The sequence below is a fragment of the Pavona decussata genome, unplaced genomic scaffold, assembly GCF_977016875.1.
Source record: "Pavona decussata unplaced genomic scaffold, jaPavDecu1.1 SCAFFOLD_139, whole genome shotgun sequence".
Classification (NCBI taxonomy): Eukaryota; Metazoa; Cnidaria; class Anthozoa; order Scleractinia; family Agariciidae; genus Pavona; species Pavona decussata.
In genome coordinates this window covers 171,360-194,681 of record NW_028145552.1, presented here as the reverse complement: position 1 = coordinate 194,681, position 23,322 = coordinate 171,360, and the positions used below count along the sequence as shown (strand labels likewise).

Sequence of the window (23,322 nt, the reverse complement as noted above, 5' to 3'; positions counted from 1 at the left end):
ATGATGACCATGTGGTGTATTGTCAACCAAACAGAATGTCTGTTTTCTTATCAAGGTTGAGGTATCAGGGCTCCAGGGAGGACCAAAAGTTGAAAAGGAGAAAGTGTTTCTTCATGTCAGTCCCTATTGAAGACCAGCTCAAAACTATTATTTTTTAAAAGTATCACTGTTAAGTAATTTTGTATTTGCAACCAACTAACATCACCCACAGTTCTAAATTCTGTCAGGTTGAAATATTCCAATAATTTAGTTGTCCAATATAAATGACACTTATCCACACTACCTGTAAGTATCTCTTAGTGTCATTGTCTTTTGTGGATTGAGAGGTGTTTGTATTGGTTTATTACAGGTATGTCTTTACTGTTTGTACATCTATAATGCAGGTTTCCATTCTTGCCTTGTAACAAATACCGACAGGGAAGTGCAACCCTTGGCTGCACTTTACCCCACAGTAAGGCTTAGCCCTTGGAGCCAGGTCTGGAAAAAATATCTATTCCAGGGTGTTGATCCTCGGTCCTCCCTGATCTGTACTCCACTCAGGATTGCCCCCCCTCCGCTACTGGAGACTGATCAGGACCTCTGATCTGTCCCAGGTGGCTACCCCAGGTACCACCTGATCTTGTCTCCTGCCAGGAGAGCTCCACACCTGGTTTCCCTTATCCTTAGATTAGTGTACTTCCCTGTCACCCATATTTTGTCCATTAATTCTGCATTACGTTCTTTATGTGGAAATAGCTGCTAAGAGCTCACAATAGTTATTCTGGAGTTCATTAACAATTAAGCAAATTCTGGTATCTGACAAGATATAGGAAAACAAGTAAAGTACAAACCAATACTTAATCATGCATTTATGGGTCACAATTCAAGTTACTTTTTTCCGGAGCAGAGAATTGTGCAAACATGGCATTAATCCTGTATGCATGGAAATGCAAATCTGTAGAAAAGAGCCTCTAGATAGTTTCTAAATGTAGCCTTCATTTGGTGATCATGATAAGAAAACTTTTATATCATATTTGCATTAACAACTTGGCTCATGAAAGTCCTAAGTAAACAAGCAAACTAAAAGTATTAATAATTTTGCATATTTTTTTTTTTGGCACTCAGTTCTTACTGTGCATGTATGTATAATTATTTTTGATTTGTCACAGAACAGGAAGTGTGGAGTCACGTGGTGAACAAGTTTACAAAGCAACAACACCCTTCCAAAATATGTGACATTATTGATAGATCATCTTACAGGGAACACTGCAAACGTGGATAATTCCTATAGCTGTATCTTTCCAATTGGATGTGCATTAGTTAGTAAAATTTCAGTGAAGAATGTCTCCACCCTGTATTGAAAGTGTTTTGCTACAATAACAGGATTGAGATTAAGAAGTCTACATCTTTCATCATATGATAAAGCTTCTACTTCCTCATCCGTAATGTTTTTTCCATTTGTTCTAGCAATAATTTGAAAAACTTCTGGCCATCTTAGGTCAGCACAGGATAATGTCATGAACCATGTTGGTATACCAAGTTTTTTTACCATAGCAACTACTTCATACATGAACTTTTGCCAGTATGGTGGAGAGCCTGGTATCTGCCTCAGAAATAAGTAAGCCTGGTCTTGAGAAATAAGATTTTGCAATATTTGATTGTTTGATCTGACTTGTGATGCAGTTATACTTTGGCCAAGCAGATGGGCATTTTGTCTGCGCATGATCAAACGGGGATCTTCTCATGGGCGTATCCGCTGTCATGCGCCTGCTCAGCGCGTACGCGGCTTGGTTTTCCCGCCATTTTGCAGGGTCAAAAAGGAGAGAGAATATAAACAATAATGGCGGTCTTTGCGGCATCTTGCTTCTCTCGCTGAACACAGAGGGCGTGAAAAGATCAAAAGACGGTTGTCTTGTTTGTGGTAGAAAGTCGCAGCAAACTGGGTTTAGAAGTGCAAGTGCATACGTGAAAGATTTGGAGAATTGTTTTGGAGCCAAGCTAAGTGCGAGTTCAAGTGCAGATATTTGTGAAGGATGCCGAAGGGCTCTTCAAGAGCATAGACGCACTGGACAGACATTTCAGCACGTTAGTTTTGAAACCAGCTTTTCTATCTACATTAACCCATTTGTTATGCTTCATTTTCATTGTCCGTATGAGCTGTAATTATATGAGCTTACTGTTGTTGAACATTCAGGAGGCTAGCTAATCCCTTAAAGAAAATAAACATGTCTTGAGTCAACGTTAACACAATCTTGTCTTTTTGTTTGAAAGTTTGTTGGCATGAATGTGAACGAACGTGGACGATTGGCTAAAAAGCGACAGCGTTGGCGTAATAGTAAACAGGCAGAATCAGATAGTGAGGATAGTGCTAGGGAGATGGTAGTTTTACCGAAAGAAAAGTATCTAGAAATGGAGGAAAATTTAAAGATTTTATCAGAAAGTAAGTAAACTAAATTGTTTGTTTTCATCCAAAGCATAGAAAATCACCTCTTAGGTGAAGAGTAGAGTCTGTATTGTGCATTGGTTTTATCATGCATAAGCTACAACTGAATGGGATAAAATTGGCTCCCAACGTCTGAATCAGTAATCTTGGCAATATCATCATACCCTGCCATTTCTGAGATATTAGTTCTGTCATGTTGCTGGATGTCATACAATACCAGTATAAAGAGTACTAGTTTCAAGATACCACGAGACTGGACTATTACGCAATGGATTATGGTGTTATTTGATCCCAAGCCTTAAAGTTTTCTAAATCATTTCTAACTGGGACTATCATATGAAGCCCATTGCTACATGATTTAAAATAAAAGATAGCGCAAAGAGACTACGTTTCAAAGACATCCTGGCTTCATTTTCAAACGTAGTCTCTTTTCACTAATTTTTATTTTAAATTTTCTCAAAATCCTTACTTACAACAACAACAACAATCTTTATTCGTGCCCAGAAATTATACAGAGTTACATTAATACAAGAAAGAAAAATTACTAAAGAAGAGGGCACAGCCAGTTAGAAATAGCAAGCTAATCGAGCTAAGTGACTTAGTAGAACCATTGCTAAATGCCACATGAAAAAGGGAGGGTCACATAAGGAAAAATTGGGCAGGTGTAGTCAAACGAAATCCTTGTGTAATCAGCTAATAAAGTTTTAAAAATAAACAGTTGACCTTACATTGAATTATTCTGGGAATAATGTGTGGCGCTGACCAATATTGTGGAAAATATAACTGCTATATCAAACAAGGGTATTTTTTCATTTTAACCTCATTATGGTCACAATATTAAGTGTATCAATTGTATTTTTATTTTTCATGTAGGATGTGACTTAAAGCAGGAGCTCCAAATGGTGAAAGCCAAAGTGTACAGTGAATTTATTACAAAAAAAGAAACACATTTGTATGACCCTGACACATTCAGGGAGTTTTGTATTTCTGCAGGAGCTACAAAGCTATTTGATAACATTCTAAGTGCAGTGACAACATCAAGACATTCTTCAGACCGTTTAGACCTAAACAAAAAAAAAGGGTTGTTTCAGTTATATATAACATGTGCTACTGTTTGAGCCAAGCATGTAACCCCCTTCAAATTGACCACGCTCTTTATCTCAGGAGTAGTCAAATCAACCAAGAAGGGTTGGAAACCGAGCATATTATGGGACACTCCTGTGCCAGGAGAACAGTAAATAATGTTGTTAATATGATGTCTAAAACCCACTACCAGTCATTCAAAGATTTCATAGATGACGCTATAAAAAACAAGTGGCTGTTAGTCCTCATAATAGATGACTACACCTCAGTTCACACAAAACGGAGGCCACAGGAAGACAAGGCATCTGAGGCTAAATCAATGTGTACCATAGTTGTTAAGGCATTTAAACAAATTCCAGCTATAACTGTACAACAGGCAAATTTCATGCATGACCCTAACGCAATTGAAATAGAATCATGCCATGGGATCATAACATCTGCATCAAGCATGCATGATCTAAGTTGTTCTTATGCTTCCATTATGCCAGACTGGCTTACAGAAGCTTTTTTTAACCCTGAACTACAACGACAACTTCTAAATATACACCAGTACTGTGAAAGCGACAATGTTCAGACAATGAGGAAAATGGATGATCTACACCTGGCTGATTTTGTTGAATTACAACTTAAGTCAAAGGCTGACTTCGAGGCTGCATATGATGTAGTGATTGGTGCAGGCCTAGGTGATTATATGAGAGAGTTTGTTGTTATCCAGCCTGGAGATTGGCCTTGTCAGGTTTATTGTAGACAAATCATCTACAAGTGTCTAAAGAAATTCATCAGCCACAATCCAGATCTGAACGATGCCATCCATAGACATTTTGATACGAGTGTTTCACATAACCATTCTGCTTATTCATATCCGTCCACTACTGCCTCTGGATATAAAAGCTTTCCCAAGAACTTGACTTCCCAGCCATCACTTCTATCCATTGTACCAACTATTGGGCCACTGCACATCTCCCTAAACAGCAGAGAACATGTCATTAATTCTTTTCATCCATTTTTCAAATCTGTATATGAATCAATTTTTCCCAAAAGCAAGTTTGCAGATAGCCCTAAACCTTGGAGAATGAGTCTGATACTGGAAATTGTCTATGGAGGGTGGACACTCATACAGCAAACTGTAATGGCAAAGTTCTTTAAATTCAAAGATCTAGAGTATGGAACTCTTCTGAATCTACTGGACAATTACATCTCTCTCGTCCTTTCCATTTACAGCATTTCTTTCAAACTAAATAACTTTGCAGAGTACTTCAGAGCAATGATCAGAATTTGGATAATGTTTACATGCCTAACCCGACGCCACTACAACAAAGCACCCCTTGTATGGATCAACATGTGTTAACACTGGGGAAAATATTCGCCTGAACTTTATAACCTTCTCCGTAATTACATTACAATCTTTGATGAATACCCGGTGGAAAACACTCACAGCATTTCACGTGCACAAACAAAGTCTTCAGACAGTGCTGATCAACTCAGAAAAAAAGCAAAGACAATTTTCCAATCCAAAGAGAAACAGTGTAATTTTAGATCGTTCTTTACAGCACCTAAACAATTTTCATTTTCACAAAACCAACTACAATTCCTGAAAGTGAAATGTGCTCAGCTGCTTTCTTCTATATTCAAACAACTCTCCCAGACACCAGGGCAGAGTTAATTTTCCTCTGAGGGCAGAAGCAGATACGTAACATTGCCAGCAGTGTGTTCAGATAAACCTATGAAAACAATTGTTTTACCACTTGGATTCCATTGTGTAATCAAGCCAGATCCAACAAAGACCTGCGACCTACCAGAATGTGAAATCTCTGAACCTGACGAGGAATGGGTTCTTTTCAATGGTTGCTTCCACTCATTTCATAATGTTTGTATTAAGGAAAGTGCATCTTGCCCTCTGTGTAGACATTTTCTGCAACAGAAAGTAAAGGAACTCAGTTGAATAGCTAAACAAGCAATTTTACATCCCGCATCAGACATGCCCGAAATGATAAATGATAACAGTGAAATACCAACAACAGCCTCAAGTACTGATGAAACCGAAAATGAAAATTTGGCAGTCAGAGGAATGGAGAAAGATGAATTAGAAAATGTGATCAAGAAACTCAACAACGAGATTTTATCTTTAGAGCCACCACCACATCCACATGTAATTACCAATGGTTACCAACCCCCATCTCAAAGTACAAGTACAAACTCTACATCCAGAGCACCTCCACACTGCACCAAATGTCACCACCCAGTCAGAGGACACAGAAGATCACGCAACACTTCCAACATTTCATGTAATTTTTGCCCCAACACCACTTGTATTTCTACACCAAGTTCTTCTTCATGTACATGTGACTGGTACAGGGCAAACAGAAAACAGCAAGCCACACAACCAGCACCCCAAACTAGTTACTTAACTGTCATTGGAAACCACTACCTTGATGTAAGCGAGTGGCAGTTGCCCCCCCCCCCCCCCCCCCCCTCATATTTGCCAATCAATGATAGGTGGGAGACAGACTGGAAGCAATGCTTGCACTATCATTTCCATGTTAACAGGCCTCCATTTCCTTGAATCATCTCTTCCAATTCCTAAACAAACACAAGATCTCAGTCAAACTATACCAGTCTACAGCCAGTTACTCTTTAAAGGAAACCACATATACAGCTCCTTTAATCTGCCACCTCAGCAACCAAACCTTGATGTCAAGCAAGTCCTGGACAAGAAAGATGAAAACTTTAAGAATCTAACTATGGTTTCAGACAACGGCTTTTTTCCTCCTCAACATTTGGAAGACTACATTGTGCAATACCATCGCCACAATCCAAAGTTTGCTGCTGTGCTCATAGTACCACCAGATAAGTCAATGGCACTAGGCTTCAACCATGCCGTCATGTGCCTTTTTGAAAGTCACTCACATGGTCTACAGGGGGCCGTTATATCCACAAGCTGTTCAGGCAATGTCAGTAATTTTGTGCAATACCTAAAAGGAATGGTCATGCGGGACTGGCAGACTCATTTACATGGCGCAAATTTGGCTGTGTTAGGTCTTAAAAGGTGAAAGAAATAAATATATTTAATAACAAAACAGAATAATTAAGCACATACTGTACAAATGACAACCATGAGTGCAGAGTTATGCAATGTAATTTGAGCCCGGAAATTGCTCCCTTACTTGATCAAACATAACCAGAAAGATTTCTTAGCTGTTTCTGTGATGTCAGAGGCTACAGTTAATTTGACACCAGCACTATGCAGTGGTGAGAAAATAAGGTCTACCGTTGTTTCCTTGATTTGTGGGATCATTCTGATCCTCCAGTAATGTCATGAATTGTGAAAGAGTTTCCATAAAAACCTTGTTTTACTATCAGACCTTATAAAAGACATCTAAAACAAAACTGGGTAAGCGAGAGTTCTTAATTATGTACATAGAGAGATTAATTTACAAGCCAGATACTTTTTCCAGTATCAGAGGCATATTGAAATCCATTGATTCATTGTATTTTGATTAATAAACAATGCAGTTTTGTGAGGGTGTACTTTTGGTACCTACCGGTTCGTATTTTATAATTAACTCACAAGATTCTCGTGACAGCTAACCTTATCCCTTTATAAATTTGACGAAATAAAGAAAACGAAAATATTGGGAGTGTACGAACGAAATGAAATAAGCTTAAAGCTTTAATATACACTCTCGATCAATTCCTCCCTTCTTGAAATGTCCAGATAAGCTATTAACAGTTTTCCAATATTTTCCCCCCAAAACAGTTTAAGTTATGGTATAACGATCATGCTGGTCACATTGTTTGGTTTCAAAACAACACGTTGGGTACCTAAAAGCTCAAGCTTATATTTCGTATGAAACGAGTATCATGTAGAACTGAAGCAGTTCACTTCAAAGTTCCTGAAAACAACTACGTAAGCTCAGGTTGGCGTAAGCGCCGAAAGACAACAGTGACAAAAGCAGCTGAAACTATCGGCACTAAGAATGCCTTAAGTTGAAAGCGCACATTTTTTTAACAGACATAAGTCGAGTACAGCGAAAGACAAATAAATTATCATCGCAATGACAGCAATTTGGAACTGGGGGAACGGTGAAACAAAAAAAGATTTATTTACTTTTCTTCTCGAGCTCAAACTTCGAGAAAGGAACCACTGACACTGAACCTGACAAAACACAGTCAAAAAATAATAAGTCATTTCTAAATTTTAATGCAGTCTAACTGCAACAGTAAAAAGGTACATAAATACTTACCTTTCACAGCAGACATGAACGGCAACTGAACCAAGGAGTTTAGAGATCCACGTCTCAGAAAATCTACTAAAAACTCGCCGGATGCGAATACCTCAAAACAGCCGTGGAATAGCATACCAATCTTCAACGTAGACCATTTTTTAATCCTTCAGATCGTATACAACTGAAAGGAGAGAGGAATGACAACGTTGTCTATAACAATTTAAACTTGGGGGGACGGTGAAAATTTTAAGCAAATCGACTCTCAATTTGAAGCAAAATCAGTTAAAGATAAAAATTTAGGACTCAAACATGACCGTGCACATAAAGAAAGCTTTCGTGTAATCAATCTACAATCACAAAAACAAAAATTCAACTCCTTGACACTTACCTCACTCGATTGATTTCTTGTAGACAATTCTTGATCCGCAGTCAAACCAGACCAAAGTACTCTGTTTTGCACATTACTACCATTCTTGTTCACGCTTTGATCGCTAAAATCTCGCCAACCAAAGTGACAGCAAAAACTGTAAATACACTCAGGGATAGGATGTTTGGTAAAAATGTTACTCCCTTTCACGTTTTGCAATGACAGCGTTTCTGAAGCGTCGATCGTCCACTTGTGAAACCGGACAGCGCGCTCTACAGAACAAAATGGCGCCAAGCTTGTGTTCGAATGCTTATCCGATGAGCATGCGCAGACAAAATGCCCATCTGCTCTTTGGCCATGGACTTTCTTAAGAGCAATATTTATACTGTCAGATACTTTTTTCTGCTCTATAATAAACTGCGCAAAGAAAAGATATTCTGGGTTTTTTGCAAACCTTCCACTGTTATGTAATAGTCTGGCATTGAAATATTTAACTGGTGATAGTTTAATTTGTCTTTCAGCAGTATAGCCAAATCTGCCTTTTGGAAATAGTACTGGAAATGCAAGCTCTTCACAAAGTTTATCAGTCATTAAAGACACTGGGTGTTTGTTTTCGCCTGGTGCAATGTTGTAAATTTCTCTACCAGTGGAGTTGTTTTCTTCAGTAAGAATAGGATAATCTGGAATGACCGTAAACATGTCTCACTGGCAGCTGACCTGTGCTGATTTAAAGGGTCTTCTGCTTCCTCTTCATTTAAATCTACGTTACTGTTATTGGAGGAATCTATGGCACTATTTACGTCTGAATTTGAAAGCAAATTATCAGTATCTTTGCCGCTAACTTTCTCTTCAGAAATTGTATTGTGTGAACGATTTGTTGAAGAGTTTGCTAGTAAAGTGCTGTCATCATATCCATTCTGTGCCATATCTGTCAGTTCTGTACCAATATTTGCACAATCAATCTGTATATTTTTATATAATGGATTATTGGCTTTTAACCAATTGAGTGCTGTTACTACAAACTCAGGTCTAACAGCTTCAAAATAAACATGCCCTCTGAACTGAAGTTTTCTTTTTAACGTTAGGAGAATTATACCAGATCTTTCAGGAGGACGAGGCAGTATGTTACACGTTTGATCACACTCTACTGGTACATTGCATATTGCACCTTTTATTCTTCTCTGTTGTCCTTTTGGCATAACTATCACTTTCTCAAATACAATACGCTGTGCTATTATTATTTGTTCTAGTTTCTGAAGATTTTCGAGGTCAGTTGGTACATCATCAACATATAAGTTGTTTACAATTGCTTGACAAGGAAGTCTCCCTTTTACAGCATTTGAGTGACAAGTCTTGCAGATGTATTCTCTTCCATCAAATGATGACTGTATTTTAAAAATATCTTGAGATGGGTAACTACTTGTAATTAATTTTATGACCGATTTCCTGTAAAGTGTTCTGTTACATACACAACATGTATAATAAGGACCTTCCTTTATTTTCTTTTTAAACTGTTCAATGCATGAATCTATAGTTTTATTTTTACTACAACAGTAGTTGTTTTTGCGTTTTCTGACTAGTTCTTTTTTCTTTGTTGTATCCATTGTTTTGTATTTTTCTGCTTTTTTGTTCAATAACTCTTGTTTCTTTGCAGTATCCATTGTTTTGTATTTTTCTGCCTCTTTGTTCAATAGCTCTTGTTTCTTTGTGATGTCCATTGTTTTATATTTTTCTGTTTTTTTGTTCAATAGCTCTTGTTTCTTTGCAGTATCCATCTCTTTGTATTTTTCTGTTTGTTTATTTATTACCTCTTGTTTCTTTGCCATATCCATTGTTTTGTATTTTTCTACTTTTTTATTTAATAACTCTTGTTTCTTTGTGATGTCCAGTGTTTTGTATTTTTCTGCTTTTTGGTTCAATAGCTCTTGTTTCTTTGCAGCATCCATTGCTTTGTAGTTTTGTACTTGTTTTATTTGTAGCTCTTTTTGTGGTTTGCCTAACTTGTAGTTTTTCCAATAACATTCTCTTCTTTGGTGGTTCCATTATTTCGTAGTTTTGTTTCTGTATCTGATTTTTTATGATTTTTTTTCTTTTATTTTGGTCACCATTTTTACATGAGCATGTCAAAAATTGTATTTTGTAATGTCCAGGAGACTTACATTTTTTTTGAAGTTTGCTGATGGCTTCAACAACTGAAGCTGTTCCATTAATGTTCTTAGTATGCTGAATTTGATGATTTTCATCATAAGCAAAGAGACAATACAAATGCTTTGATTTTTTTGTAGGTTTAAAGATACAACTGATAAAATAACAGGAAAACCACATTAAAAACCCAGTGCATTCACTATTATTTACTATAATATTTTGTAGCATTAATTTGCTTTGAAGTGAATCAGACAACACTCCCTCGCTGCTGTCACTTAAAACTTCTAGAATTACTTCAGCTCCAAAAGTGTCAACAGTCTGGCAAATCAGCTGATGAAAAATTTCCATTTAAACTTAGATTGTCATATAATCTTTTACCATTGTCCACAATTACTGCTAAAGTGTTGGAATTCCAATAACTACATGATTTTATTATAGAGAAACAGAGAGAGTAGATAGCTACTGCACAACTAAGATTGAAGTTTTGTGTTCCAAAACAATTGGTTTGAGAAAGTGTGCTATTTTGAACTTGATTAATGCGTACCCCTTTTATTTCAAATATTTCATTATTATGTATACTCTGAAAATAATGTACCAAGCTAGTCAGTGATGGTACTTCAAGCAGTACACATGTACCTTGAGGATGCCCTCTGCCATATAAATCCCTTGCATGAGAATCAAATATTTTAAACCCCATTGTAACGACAGGCGGAAAGACACAGAGTCCGCAAAACACAACTTATTTATTCCGGTTGAACAGCGACAACAAAACTTCAAGATGGCTACCTACAAGCTCGGTCACGTGACACGCAAGGCGGGAACTAGACTTGTACTTCATGTAACCATACTCGTTACATCTCCCTTCCTAAGTCTAATAGTTTAGTTTATGCATACAGAACGTTAATGACAATAAAAAAACAATAACATAATGTTCAAATCTGCCTTAGAAAGTCTCCTATATTAAAACGCCCCTGCAAAAGTACATAATAAAGCCAAATTGAAAAAAGGGGCAACAAGGCAGAGTCAGTGTCTTATTTCAGCACTCATAATCTTTTAACCACACTGGGGGGCGGCGGTCCCGCACTGGACGACCTTCAGTATGAGGCCCAGAAACCACTGGTGATGATGGTATCATTGCCTGTGGCGGCTCAGCAGGACTTGACTCTACCAGTTCCATTGGATCGGTCATGTGGAGGTTTGTCTCCACTGACTCCGGTAACTCCTCGGGTGTTGCTCTGAGCCATTTGCGGTTCTGACGATAATGCTTTCCGTTCACTTCAACCAAGTAGGAACGGGTCCCCTCCTCTCCAATGACGCGCCCCAGTGACCATTCCTTCTCGCGTGGCAATCGCATTCTAATGGCATCACAGTCAAGCAATTTTGGTAGTTCATGTGAGTGACGATCATAGTAGTATTTCTGCTTCTACTTTCTAATCTTGATCTTTTCGGGGACATCAGTTATCACCTGTGGAGTTAACAATTGCTTGGCTACTGGGAGACGGGTGCGTGTTCGCCTACCATATAGTAGCTGAACAGGAGAAGCATTCATACCCTCAGTTGGTGTGTTGCGCCGCTCAAGTAACGCCAGCAGAGGATCACGCTTATCAGCTCGGGCTTTGGTCAGCAATGACTTGCAAGTCTTAACTGCATTTTCCACACGACCATTACTTTGTGCGTGATAAGGGCTTGATGTGACGTGGTGAAAATCCCATTCCTTACTGAAGGTCTAGAAATCTTCACTGTTGAAGGGGGGGCCATTGTCACTGATGAGAGTCACAGGAATACTATGCCTGGAAAACCACGCCTTTAGAATGGTGATAACACGGTTGCTGGTGGTGCTACTCATATCTTGCACTTCAAAATAGCCAGAGTAGTAATCAACGGCTATCAAAAATGATTGCCCGTCCAGCACGAAAAGATCAACACCAACTTTCTGCCATGGCAAATTAGGCACATCATGAGGCTTTAAAGGCTCTTTACATTGTTCGGGCTGATAACGGTTACAGATTCCACACCTTGACAAGTGATCTTGAGCTGGGCTGTGATTCCAGGCCAGTAAACAATGTTGCGGGCACGACGCAATGTTCCTTCTATTCCAATATGTGATTCATGCAGGCTCTTTACAACACCAGAACGCTCTTTAAATGGTATCACAAGGTGATGACCCTTGTATACCAATCCATCTTCTATGGTCAGCTCATCACGGCTGTTCCAATACAGCTCAATTACTTGCCTCCGACGCCGGTCATATTTGTGAGCTTCTGACAGGGTCTCTGGCCAACCCTCATGAATAACATCAGACAGGGTCTGTAATTCTTCATCCTGAGCAGTCTCCTTGCGCAGCTCTTCCAGGCGAGTGGGGGAGACACTTAGATCTTCACCATTTTTAATCTGCTCTAACTCAAAAGCGAACAGTCGTTCTCTGACAGAACGGACGTCACTGTCCTGGGTCTGACTCACTGGTTCCTTTTCCAAGTAAGCGCGACTTAATGTGTCAGCCAAGAACATGGTCTCTCCTTTCTTGTATACCACTTGGATGTCATAGTTCTGTAAGCGGAGACGCATGCGTTGGAGGCGTTTTGGCGAACTGTGGATTGGCTTCTTGAATATGGTTTCCAACGGCTTGTGGTCTGACTGCACAATTACATTGCTCCTTCCAAAAATGTACTGATCAAATTTCTCACAAGCATAAACTATGGCGAGTAGCTCTTTTTCAATCTGCGCATAGTTTTGTTCCGTTTGAGTCATTACACGAGAGCTGTAAGCCACTGGGCGCTCCTCCTGTAGCAGAGCTGCACCAAGTCCACTTTGGGAAGCATCGCATTGAATGACCACTGGCTTATTCACGTCATAGTAGGCAAGTACAGGTGCAGATACAATCATTTCCTTGACATGGGCCACAGCATCAGTATGACTTTGCAGCCAACACCACTCAGCATCCTTTTGAGGTTTCTCAAGACTTCTGTTTCTTCGGATAGACGTGGGAGGAACTTTGCCAAGTAGTTCACCATGCCCAGGAACCTACGCAAGGACTGGACATCAGTCGGGTCTGGCATCCCCACAATTGCCTCAACCTTGTGTGGATCTGGTTTCAGTTCCTCACGGGTCAGAATGTGTCCGATGAAGGGAACTTCTTGCTGTCTCAGTCGGGCTTTCTTCTTGTTCAACTTCAGGTTTCTCTCACGGCAACGGTCTAGGAAGGCACGCACATTCCGGTCATGGTCTGTCTGCCACTCAGCAGGTGTGTTGCCAAATCCAACGATCACAAAATCATCTGCAATTACTTCTACTCCTTTAAGCCCCTCAATGTGCTCTCGCATTTTGCGCTGCCAAACTTCCGGTGCACTATTGATGCCGAATGGCATTCGCCTCCAACGGTAGCGCCCGAACGGGGTGTTAAACGTTGTTAAACTACTAGACTCATCGTCAAGTTCCACTTGCCAGAAACCATTACTGGCATCAAAAACACTGAACAATTTTGCCCCATTCAGCCTAGTTGCAATCTCTTCAATTGTCGGCATCGGGAAGTGTTCACGCTTTATGGCAAGATTCAGATCCCTGGGATCCAAACAGATGCGTAACTTGGTTTCCCCCTCAGCTTCGGTGGATGGCTTGGTCACCACTAGCATACTGGATACCCAGTCAGTAGGATGGTCGACTTGTTCGATTATGTTAGCAGCTACCATTTCTTCGAGTTTCCGCTGAACTCGCTCAGTCATCGCAACAGGTAAACGCCGCAGAGGATGCACTACAGGTCTGATGGACTCGTCTGTTACAATGTGGTACTGTCCGTCCAACTTTCCAAGGCCTTCAAATACATCGTCATACTCTTCCAGCAATGGCTCTGTGTCGGACTTCAGTACATTGACGCGTGGATCTTGGTCACTGTCTAGAATCTTTATCAAGTTCATTTCCAGCATTGTCTGCTTAGACAGTATGGGCTCATACCCATGGCCCCTGACTACATTGACTTCAATTTTGTGTGCGTTTCCTTTGCGGGAGACATACACTGTGGCTTTGCCCTCGATGGGTTGCTCATCTCCATTAGCTAAAACCAGGATTGACTTGCCGCGTGCATTGAGGAAATTCAAGTGCAGATCGCCAGTCACCTTCTTGTACACATCCAAGGGCAAAAGATTGCATTCAGCCCCCGTGTCCATCAAGAAGCTTACATCGTGACCTGAAAGGGGGTTAGACTCTTTTGATACAGTGAGGGTAACCATCTCACGACCTCCGTTTCCAACACCTGCGGCACTTAAATAAAGTCGCTCTTGGACAGAAGACACCTTGCTTTTTGCTGGGCACTTGACAACAAAATGATTCCTTTTTTTACAATATGCACAAATCTGGCCAAAGGCAGGGCAGCTACGTCTTTCGTGGTTCCTACCACAGAATCTGCAGTCCTTGATCCAGCCACTGCTGGGACATTTTCTGACTGCTCTTTCTCTTTCTCTTTCACAGCACTCAATCCAGACTCAGCAGACATAACTTTCATTTGAACAGCCGTACTCTCGGCGGCACGAGTGATATCTATAGCTTTCTCAAGAGTCAATTTCTTCTCTTTGAGCAAATTTTCACGTACCTTGGCAGTTTTGGTACCTGTCACCAGTCGATCCCGAAGAAGCTGATCGGGTGTGATTGACTCTAAATCACAATTTGCTGCAATTTGGCGAAGCTCCGTGAAATATTGATCAACAGTTTCAGATTCCCGCTGATCCCGCGTAAAGAGAAGAAAACGTTCGTAAATAGTGTTTTCCCTGGGAATGCAATACTCTTCGAACTTACTTACAACCGCAGCGATTTTCTTCGCGTCGTCTGGCGAGGCCCACGTGAAAGTACGAAACACCTTGTTCGCTTCTTTTCCAATTACGGCCAAAAGTGTTGCTACTTGGCGTGCTTCTTCCTCTTTATCTAGCTTCGTAGCCAGCCTGTAATTATTCCAAGCAGAAACCCAAGTTCGCCAATTGGACGCTGTCGAACCATCGTTTAGCTCGAGTATGTCAGGAGGAGGTATTTGGAAATTCGCCATGGTTATCAAACTTGAAGCTGGACTTTCGCTATTTTGAACACTGGTTTCAGGCATAAATTCGGTAGCTTCTGCCACAAATCATTCCTTTTCGTGACGTGTGGATCCGGGAAACTTCTGACACCATGTAACGACAGGCGGAAAGACACAGAGTCCGCAAAACACAACTTATTTATTCCGGTTGAACAGCGACAACAAAACTTCAAGATGGCTACCTACAAGCTCGGTCACGTGACACGCAAGGCGGGAACTAGACTTGTACTTCATGTAACCATACTCGTTGAAGTGAATCAGACAACACTCCCTCGCTGCTGTCACTTAAAACTTCTAGTATTACTTCAGCTCCAAAAATGTCAACAGTCTTTGGCAAATCAGCTGATGAAAAATTTCCATTTAAACTTAGATTGTCATACAATCTTTTACCATTGTCCACAATTACTGCTAAAGTGTTGGAATTCCAATAACTACATGATTTTATTATAGAGAAACAGAGAGAGTAGATAGCTACTGCACAACTAAGATTGAAGTTTTGTGTTCCAAAACAATTGGTTTGAGAAAGTGTGCTATTTTGAACTTGATTAATGCGTACCCCTTTTATTTCAAATATTTCATTATTATGTATACTCTGAAAATAATGTACCAAGCTAGTCAGTGATGGTACTTCAAGCAGTACACATGTACCTTGAGGATGCCCTCTGCCATATAAATCCCTTGCATGAGAATCAAATATTTTAAACCCCATATTACCATTACAGTAGATAGCAAGACCAATAAACCCTACTGTTAATATAAAATTGTTGTAACCGTCAGATATGAGTGATTCAAAAGCTCTTTGCAAAGAGGTACAGTACTGATATCCTTCAATTATTGTCTCTCGATGCACAGTACCAGAATAACTATTACTGTATTCTAGTTGATAGTCAGTTTGAAACACATTTAAGATTGTTGGCAATTCTGTCTGCATTAAATACGACTGTCGTGCTAATTGAGACAAACTTGAATACAATTGATTTCCAATATTCATTATGTTGATGAGATCATGAGCAGAGCTAATGCTCAGTCTTGTATTGTAAATCAAAGAACATAAACTCATTGCTACACATTGTTGTCCTGCATTTTGTCCAAATACCAACTCATTACCTTGGCTATATGGTGCTGCTATTGTTTTGCTAGAGTCGACGTGCATTGGGGTAGGACCAGGGCTCTTTTCTATGTCTGAAATCAATTTAAATTCACAATAATTCGCTGCATGGGCCTGACCCTTGTAAAGACACAGTCTATTTGGAGAAAACAATGACAAATACCGACTAGCTCTCTTTCTTAACTTTATTATACTTTTATGGATTGTACCAGATCGTTTAAACAAAAACTTCGCTTTATTTCGTTGTTCTTTAATTTTCACATGGCAATGCACTTTGGAGGACTTGGGTGTACATGAACGAATACCTCTATAAACAAATTCTCTAACCTTTCTGTTCTTGTTCCTCAAACGTTCCAGAGTTCGTATTGGTATTCTGCTGGGTTCACGATCACGTCTAAATACACGATAATGCTTATGCAGATGCTTCTTTACATGATTAACATTGGATAGCTCATTTGATTTAGCATAGTTCTCGATCGGTTCACTCAGAAATGTTCGCTCGTAAATTGATCTCTCGTAAAGTCCGAGGAGCGACCCTTTCAAAAAGCGTTCAAATCCTTTTCGTGTGGGTCTACCGCAAACAGTGTGTGCATTTGTGTGTGCTTTGGGCGGAGAGAACGTCATAGTGTTCGTGCTTTCTTTCAAAGACGACGCTTGAAATAAATCCACCATTTTTCACCATGTGCGCAATCTCGTACCCAGAGTCCTCTGGCTTTTTGGTCAGCGGGTGGACGCCAGTAGAGACTCTGGGATCTCTGGGATAATGGAAAAATTTAATTTTTTCGATTGGTTGTCTGCATAACAATGGAAGACCGACAGGAAGTCCGTTGGTCATTTGCGGAAGTTAACCAAACCGGAAAGCCCCCAACCAACTTCCTTGTTTTGGAGGGCGATTTGAAATGTCAAACTCGCTGTTTTGTAATTTTTATGTGTGTGTCACGGTTATTTTATGTTATTTTTTTCATACCAAAAATAAGAAGGACTCCATTTCAAAGACGGGTTTTGAATTATGTCAGTGAAACAATTTCTAGCCGACTAAACATTAGCCGTTTTATCGTAGGAAGTTTGCCACTACTGTCATACGACGGTAAAATGACACGGCCAAATGCAAGCAGTTTACACTGATTACTGTCGCTGTTGCAAAAAATTATTTTCGGAAAATATCATTATATCAGTCAGTTTGGGAGAAAAGCGGTAGGAGAACGAATTGGTGAAGCCGTTCGCAACTATGGAAACATTAAACGTATTAGAGAGGACATTGGTGTCGTCAACGTACTAAATATTTCGAACATGTTATTTACTAGTGAAGGTTATCATGGAAAAATAGAGAAGTTCTTCAACATCTATAAACCTTGTCGTGGATAAAAATTTGGAGATGACTGATCTGGTGTGGAGTGGAGTCCATCTCAGGTTGCCGTTTCGATTAATTCCCTTTCGGTTTTGCCACAAGGGAAACGCTGAAGACATCTCTACGATGATCAAACACCGCACACGAGAGCAAAGGTTTCACTTTTGTCAGTCACGGCCCATGGCCAGCTTGCTAAAGAAAAATAATTCAGAAAAAATTGCCCCTTTGAGGCGGAGGTAATGGTGTGTTGAACATTTTTCTTAGATTTTGAGAGATTTTGTTTTGAGAATTTTGGCAGATTTTGTTCTAACTGTTCCATATTCCATGCAATATAAGAAAACAATAAGTTATTTGTCCTAAAAAGTGTAAAGGGCCGTGGTGTTAAGATACCTTCAGATGAAAGTCTAATCTCAAATGTAATAGTACATACAGATTTAAAGATTATTTTTACAGTATGGGGGCAGTTGAGAATAAAGACTTGTTGTTTGTTACTTACTACCATCTTCTCTGCAAGAAAGTCAACACACTGTGACAGTGAAGAGCCACCCAACTTGACAAGTCAAAAAACAGGTGTAGATAATACTGAAGCCTGAAGCTGGAGTTCAAAATGCAGAAGTACCTTAAAATCTTTGCATTTATTTATTTCCCACATGTACACAGACAAACAATGAAAAGAAAAAAACTCAAGTAGTGGAGTGGAGGCTCAATAAAAGAAATCAATATGAGGCTTATGAATATTAAGCCTCCTCAATCTTAAAATATACAAAAGTTATAACATAATATATTGCTTGGAGTTCTTATATAACTCAACAAATAATGCACACTGAATTTAAAATAAAGATGAAGGTAATGATAGTTTAACTGTACTCTGTTAATGTGCTGTACATTAATATATGTAAGTAAAAATAATCTAACCTTTTTAAAATATTATTTTTCCCTTCATCTGAAAAAACATGCAAATACTCCATTGACGAAGTATGAGACAAGAAAACTGTGGGTTCCCTTGCAGACAAATATTCCTGTTGAGAGGCCAAAGCAATTATGCTGTTGCAAAGTGTGAAATCATGTCTAAAGTTAAAAAAAAATAGATGAGCGGTGGTGTGACCTTCTGTGCTATATGTTATAAGGAAGAACACCAAGTCTTCCCCTGAAGGGTTCAATTAATTGGACGCTATTATTGAGGAGACACAGGAGAAGGCCCTGCTCGATTTCATTCCACTGCAAGTGTACCCGTTGTACATAAACATGGAAGCCAAGTACCCCAAGTTTGTGTGGCATATGACCTGTAGATAACGCTTGCACAGCCTTGTGCAGAATAAGTGACCACTTTCATCATAACAATATTATATCCTTATCATACACTCCACTTGTAATTGGCAAAGTTACTAACATAACTATTTTGGCAGTGGATGGATTTTAATACTGAATAATTTGGTGAAAACAACCCTTCTATCATTTCTTTATGTAATATTCATTCATGTAATTATTATTGCTAGTAAATATTAGCAAGAAATTTGTGGTAGCCAGCAGGTTTTAGCATAAAAATTATACTTCTTAGTGAATCATATTGTTTATCGTTATTTTGCACTGATAATCAAACAAAAGAAAAAACTTTCAGACACTACAATACTAGCTTGCAAAAAAAACTACATTCAATATTTACTAAAAAATGACAAGTCTATAAAATATATATGTTGAAAATTCGAAGGATTCCAATGGGTCCTTTACTCCCTTCCCCTTCCCTGTTGGGGGTAACTAATAAAATTATGTGTAACCATTATCTCATCAAGTATATAGAATTTTTAAGTATAATCTGTTCACAAAACTGTTAATTATAGAGTGATTTTCGATTATAGATGAAACATAAAGTTTTACAGTCAACGCTTGCTAGACCCCCCCCCCCCCCCAAAACAAAAAAATTAATAAATTACTATTCAATATATTTTATGGGTTAAAGAAACATCACTAGCCTTATTGTTTATTCTGTTAACAAGTTTGAAAGAAATTTGAAACATCTTTAGATACAGTTTTGTAACTGATGGTATGACAAATTTATATGATTTTGAATTATTATTTTGAATGTGTATTTCTATTGTTCTAGCCCTTTGATCAATGCAGCTCACTAGGCTTGGTCCAGTCCCACAAACATTATGCAATAAGCTGGATGACTTAGATTGTGGCCTAATAGACAATCAGAGCCCAGGAAAGGCTTGAACTAAGAGTCATGTTTGACAATTTTCAGTTTTAGTACTTAGCTAACATTATTGTCAAGGGACCACAAATTCCCACAAGCGCTGTATAACTTACACAGTTCAGCAAAGGTCTCACAACACTGTGCCAATCATTCAGGATATTGGGGAGTTTGACAATAGTAATTATCTGTCGTCAAAGCAAGAGCTGCAAGATCAGAGAAGAGATTATATTATACTATTCAGCTGCAGAGTGTTGGTTGAGTATAATACTTCCCTTGCCTGAAGTCAATTAAATGTGTTATACCTAATCACATCACCATCGAGCCGACTCAAAAGAAATGGCAAATCATTCCGAAATTATCAATTCACCAGTAATGTGCCCTAATCAATCAGAATACATTAGGTAATGTGTGTCAGTATCTGAGCTATCTGACTCAGCTCTTGGTTAAAGTGTACACTCCACGACCAGATGAAGTCAGGTCCCACCAAAATTTATGTCAATTTAATATAAACCCAATTTCCCCAATCTATTGAACCCTTCTCTGTGCTTCCTACACTGCACCCAAATTTATTAGAGAACTCACATAAGATAGTTTTAAATTATTTTACCTTGATTACATGTATACAAGAACAGACTAAGGAGATTATATGCATGGTATAGAAATTGGCTGACTAAATGAAGTACCATAGTGAGGATATCAACAGTCTCTCAACAATCACATTATAACCAATTTACTGATAAGAGGTGGAATGATTAATTACCACGCTCCATACAGTTCTCATATATAATTATTACTCTGTGGTTAGGCAGAATAGCTAACTAATTAAACCTCAACACGACTCACTATCCTTATTTTCAAAGCCTGTTGGCACAATTATCCAATCTCTGTTATACTACTTCATTTTGTTTCTAGATATATTATTAGTATACCTGGGAGCAACTCTACAGCACTAGAAGCATGCAATATGTGAGCACTCTCTATCAGTTTTGCCAAAAGCTAGGCAAAAGGAATGTCTATTCAGAAAAAAAAATTCACAGCTGCTCTTGAATTCATGGCATGTATTAAATATGCTGATGTTGAAATTGTACTTAAGCTTGCATTCGAGCACATATGACATTCTTAAATTCACTTTAAGAAAAGCGTGCACACAATTCAGTCTAATAAAATTAAAAAATTTTGAGACGAAAAAAAACTTAATTTACAACAGTAAATATTACTTATATTAAGAGGTGATTTAAATTATTTTCAAATGGTAACATGTATGTGTTCATTGAATCCCATTTGGAAATAAACTGTTAAGGGAAAGGGAGAAGGTAATTTGAACATATATTTAATACACAGTCAGCTGCTCAGTTCTGTAAGAGGAGAAGTGATGGTTCCTTTTTATTTTTAAGTATAAACAGTAATAAAGAAATATGTTACTTGACTGTTGTAGCAACGTCGAATTAAGTCCACCTTTCGCTCGCTCTTACCCCCAAAAAAATCCAGTTGCTTTGATCCGCTCTTACGGGAAAAAATCCAGTTGCTTTTGATCGCGTGTAGGATCAATTTTGGCTTTCTCGAACACTTTCAAGGCCCGATAAAACCTTCAGGCCCAATAACAGTAACGCGGCTGCCATTTTGGGGCATTTGACTTCCGCTTTAATCTTAAGCATGCGCACAAAGACCGGAATCCCACGTTTTCTCAATCTCGTACCCTGAGTCCTCAGGCTTTTTGGTCAGCGGGGCGGCGCCAGGAGAGACTCTGGGATAATGGAATTTCTTATCCCAGAAAACGTGGGATTCCGGTCTTTGTGCGCATGCTTAAGATTAAAGCGGAAGTCAAATGCCCTAAAATGGCAGCCGCGTTACTGTTATTGGGCCTGAAGGTTTTATCGGGCCTTGAAAGTGTTCGAAAAAGCCAAAATTGATTCTACATGCGATCAAAAGGAACTGGATTTTTTCCCGTAAGAGCGGATTAAAGCAACTGGATTTTTTTTCATGTAAGAGCGAGCGAAAGGTGGACTTAATTCGACGTTGCTACAACAGACAAGTAACATATTTCTTTATTACTGTTTATACTTACAAATAAAAAGGAACCATCACTTCTCCTCTCACAGAACTGAGCAGCTGACTGTGTATTCAATTTATTTTCAAATTACCTTCTCCCTTTCCCTTAACAGTTTATTTCCAAATGGGATTCAATGAACACATATATGTTACCATTTGAAAAAAATTTAAATCACCTCTTTATATAAGTAATATTTACTGTTGTAAATTAATTTTTTTTTTCGTCTCAAAATTTTTTAATTTTATTAGACTGAATTGTGTGCACGCTTTTCTTAAAGTGAATTTAAGAATGTCATATGTGTTCGAATGCAAGCTTAAGTACAATTTCAACATCAGCATATTTAATACATGCCATGAATTCAAGAGCAGCTGTGAATTTTTTTTTCTGAATAGACATTCCTTTTGCCTAGCTTTTGGCAAAACTGATAGAGAGTGCTCACATATTGCATGCTTCTAGTGCTGTAGAGTTGCTCCCAGGTATACTAATAATATATCTAGAAACAAAATGAAGTAGTATAACATAGATTTGATAATTGTGCCATTGCAGGCTTTGAAAATAAGGATAGTGAGTCGTGTTGCGGTTTAATTAGTTAGCTATTCTGCCTAACCACAGAGTAATAATTATATATGAGAACTGTATGGAGTGTGGTAATCATGCCACCTCTCATAAGTAAATTGGTTATAATGTGATTGTTGAGAGACTGTTGATATCCTCCCTATGGTACTTCATTTAGTCAGCCAATTTCTATACCATGCATATAACCTCCTTAGTCTGTTCTTGTATACATGTAATCAAGGTAAAATAATTTAAAACTATCTTATGTGAGTTCTCTAATAAATTTGGGTGCAGTGTAGGAAGCACAGAGAAGGGTTCAATAGATTGGGGAAATTATGTTTATATTAAATTAATTGACATAAATTTTGGTGGGGCCTGACTTCATCTGGTCGTGGAGTGTACACTTTAACTAAGAGCTGAGTCAGATAGCTCAGATACTGACACACATTACCTAACGTATTCTGATTAATAAGGGCACATTACTGGTAAATTGATAATTTCGGAATGATTTGCCATTTCTTTTGAGTCGGCTCGATGGTGATGTGATTAGGTATAACACATTTAATTGACTTCAGGCAAGGGAAGTATTATATTCAACCAACACTCTGCTGAATAGTGTAATATAATCTCTTCTCTGATCTTGCAGCTCTTGCTTTGACGACAGATAATTACTATTATCAAACTCCCCAATATCCTGAATGATTGGCACAGTGTTGTGAGACCTTTGCTAAACTGTGTAAGTTATACAGCGCTTGTGGGAATTTG

General features: G+C 38.7%; 1 pseudogene; it reads left to right on the top strand.

Annotated features, from left to right (window-relative positions):
* Positions 1 to 1,722: 1,722 nt before the first annotated feature.
* Positions 1,723 to 5,211, top strand: LOC146467052 (uncharacterized; annotated as a pseudogene).
* Positions 5,212 to 23,322: the final 18,111 nt, after the last annotated feature.